Below are 3316 nucleotides of genomic sequence, written 5' to 3'. Positions count from 1 at the left end.
CAAACCCGTACAGACCCTTGATAGGCCCAGTGTGGAAAACATGGGCTCAAGATAGAGCCTAAACATGCCTTAGCCTTCCTGAAATAGCTCGATCTTCATTTGCAAACTTCTAATAGGTTCAAAATTGGCCCTAAAGTAAATACAAGATTGGCATACAAGGACTTAGGAGATTAGGAAGACAGTAATGCAACCTTTAGCCTCAAATCATGAACGTAAAAGAAAATTAATTCATTACATCAAAGCAATCATATTCGAAATTTTACATCAATAACTATTTTTTAGAGGAATGTCCTTCTCAAACATGACTAAAAAGGCTACTGAATTACTCATTACAACAGTAACTCAATTGTAGGTAGCTGATTCCACTTGCTTCTATCTTCATACATTTAACACTCAGTAGTCCATTTCCAACTTGAATCCTTTGAAACCTCAACCCAAGACAATCTTAGATTAATACATGTTTGGCAGGTATTTCATATGACGATACCAGAAAGCATTTTTGAATCAGGAATCACTTCTAGTTGAAGATACAAGCAATATGAAATTAAGTAAGACCAGTTCCTATTTAAAAAATATATTTAGCATTGAATAGGAAACTAAATCAGAGAAGAATTTAGTGCAGTCATATAGCTCAAACAAGTAATTAACACACATAGAAAGCTTTAAACCAATCTATCGACACTCAAACTTTATTCATATGCTTAAATAGGTACTGCAGTCATGTAGCACATACTTATTTATGACAGAACCAAAATAAACAGAAAATATGTCTCTGGAATTGAAAAAAAAAATAGGACCAAAAACCAAAAACAAATGCAGCAGCAGAAACCAGCAAGAACCAAAAAGCCAGCAGCCAAAAAAAGTCCTAGTAAAATGGAGTAAGACCAGTAGAAAAATGAAAAAGAATAAGCAGCCTTGAATTTTTTATTTTTATTTTTTGTTTTCTTGTTTTCTGGTTTTAGATTTAAACCCAAAAGAGTAGAAATATCAAAATGAAAATGGAGAAACCAAATCTCTGAATTTCTGAGGGTTTTTTCCGTGTCTGAGAATGAGAGAAGGAATCCTTTTTCTATAGAATATTAACATGTGCTATGTGTGAGGAAGAAAGGGGTCTGGGAATATTTTGTAGCTCCCTAAAAATCAGGAAAATAACATCTTTTGCAAATGAAATGGACAGTTATTGGACAACTGTCTATCCTGATATTCCCTCATATTTTTTAGCCCCTTTAGTTTCTGTATTTTACCCTTCTTAACCCCAAATTTTGCCCTAAATTCTTTATCCCATTACATCTTGATCCCTTATCCCTATTCCAGAACATTCAAGCTATTAACAACAAAGAGAACTCTGCTGATTTTTAAAAAATCTCTAAATGCCATGATCAACACTAATAACTAATTTTATTCTAATTTCAGAATTTAATATTAAAAGACAAGACTTAAAGAATTACCAATTAACCATTACTTAACAGGTTTTAGCAACATAATCAAGACTAAATTAATAGAACTTCAGTTATCTAATCAAAATACTGCTCTCCAGCCACTAAACGCAATCAACACACACAAAACAATAACATTGAATCATGTCATTAAAATGAAGAACAAGAAGGATCGAAAAGGGAAGTTACCTACTGATGAACAGAGCCAAACTTTAGAAAATCCGACCAATAGTCAACATCGATATGTGAGCATTGATTCACGCTTGAAAGGCAGAACTAATGCTACACAAAGCGATGGCTAGCCAGTGAGGTTGAGTGGTCAAAACTGACGGTTGTTCAATGATATGAAACCAAAATCATTTGGTAATTCTTAACACAAGCAGTCAACTAATGTGAGCTATAGCGTAAGATGGCTTGAATTCAGAAAAAAAAGAGGGAAAAACTAGGTTTTCTTAATCTCTTAGATCTAAAATTCGGGGAGTTTGGGTGATTATTTGGGGAAATTGGTAAGAGATTTGGGATTTGGGAAGTGTGGGAGTCATAGGGTGAAGATTTGGGGTTATTTGGCGACGGGCCGCCGCCATAGGCGATTTTCGGCAGCGACAGATGGCGAGAGATGAGAGAGGGATAAGAGAGACGAGTCTATGAGGTTCATGGGGGTATGGGGGTGTTTCGACATTTTTAAGGGGCGTGGGGGTTAGTTTAAGGTCGTTGGATCTGGGGATATGAACAGTGGGGACTAAGGATTACCAAACGGTGTCGTTTGGTGATGGGGAGTGTGGACCGGGTGGATATGGAGACTGGGCTGGGGTTGGTTTGGGAGAATTGGGCCATCGAGGCAAGCCCAATTCGAATAACTACACAGCCTTCTTCTTTCTTTTCCTTTTTCTTGATTTTAAATCCTAATAAAGTTAATTAAAAACCTAAATCATATCCTAAATCAAATCTTATAAATAGAATTAAATTAATTATCTATTTCTAACATTAGAATAATTGATTAACTTAAAACTAATGAAAGGAAAATACTAATTTTAAAACTAAAAGCTAAATATGTAAAAATGACCATTTTTTGATATTTTTATTTAATATTACAATTAAATCATGTAATTAAATCCTAAATGCAATTAAACCTAAAATTCTATGCAATAAATATTTTAGACATTTTTTTGTATTTTCTTATAATTTTAAAAATATTAAACATGCAACTAAATGCAAACAACAATTAACAAAAATTCTTAAAAATTCTATAAAAATTAAAATAATTAAAAAAATCTATTTCGTGAATTTTGTAGGAGTATTTTTAGTCGGGCAAAAATTACGTGCTCACACTTGTAACCGCACGACCTCTTAATATTAAACATGTCAAAATGGAAGAGTTGAACTGGTCCATTTTTTTAATTTGGTGGGCTGGAGGACTCTTGGGCTGGTCTTGGAACGGTATTCTTAGGAAGCAATTAAAATAGAAATGGGGCACGTGCATAGATGGCCATTTTCGGGGATGCTATTTAGATATTATTCAGTATTTATTTTGTCCTGAAATTTTCAACTAAAAATCTTAACTTCATAATAATTCAGGATATTTTTGTCCCGAAAAATTGAACTAAAAAAACAAAATTCAGCACATATTAGTTAATTTTTAAATAACGGCCCTTAAGAGTGGCTACTTAGTGTCATGTCTACAATAGAATTTGACACAATTATTGTAAAAGAAAGCTTCTTTAGCAAAATATGGAAGAAAGGTACATTTATAAGAGCTAAAATAAGAGAAAGGCTTAAGGAAATATTTTGTAAAATATTGATGAGTTCAAATAGAGGAATTTTAAATATGAACGAGCTAAAAAATGAAAGATTATTTTACAAAATTCCCATATTTTCTTTAC

At 33.0% G+C, this 3316-nt stretch overlaps 1 long non-coding RNA gene across 2 annotated transcripts; it reads right to left on the bottom strand.

Annotated features, from left to right (window-relative positions):
- Nucleotides 1–207: 207 nt before the first annotated feature.
- LOC104212619 (uncharacterized) lies at nt 208–2124 on the bottom strand. Of its 2 annotated transcripts, none has more exons than XR_707389.2 (2): nt 1626–2124; nt 208–419 (listed from the first exon to the last, which is right to left on the bottom strand). It is a non-coding gene; the product is annotated as an uncharacterized lncRNA (long non-coding RNA). The 2 variants fall into 2 exon arrangements; XR_707390.2 differs by having other exon boundaries at nt 208–561; nt 1626–2116.
- Nucleotides 2125–3316: the final 1192 nt, after the last annotated feature.

The sequence above is a fragment of the Nicotiana sylvestris genome, chromosome 12 (assembly GCF_000393655.2).
Source record: "Nicotiana sylvestris chromosome 12, ASM39365v2, whole genome shotgun sequence".
Lineage (NCBI taxonomy): Eukaryota > Viridiplantae > Streptophyta > Magnoliopsida > Solanales > Solanaceae > Nicotiana > Nicotiana sylvestris.
The sequence above is the reverse complement of the archived record's forward strand: the minus strand, read 5'-3'. Positions and strand labels throughout refer to the sequence as shown.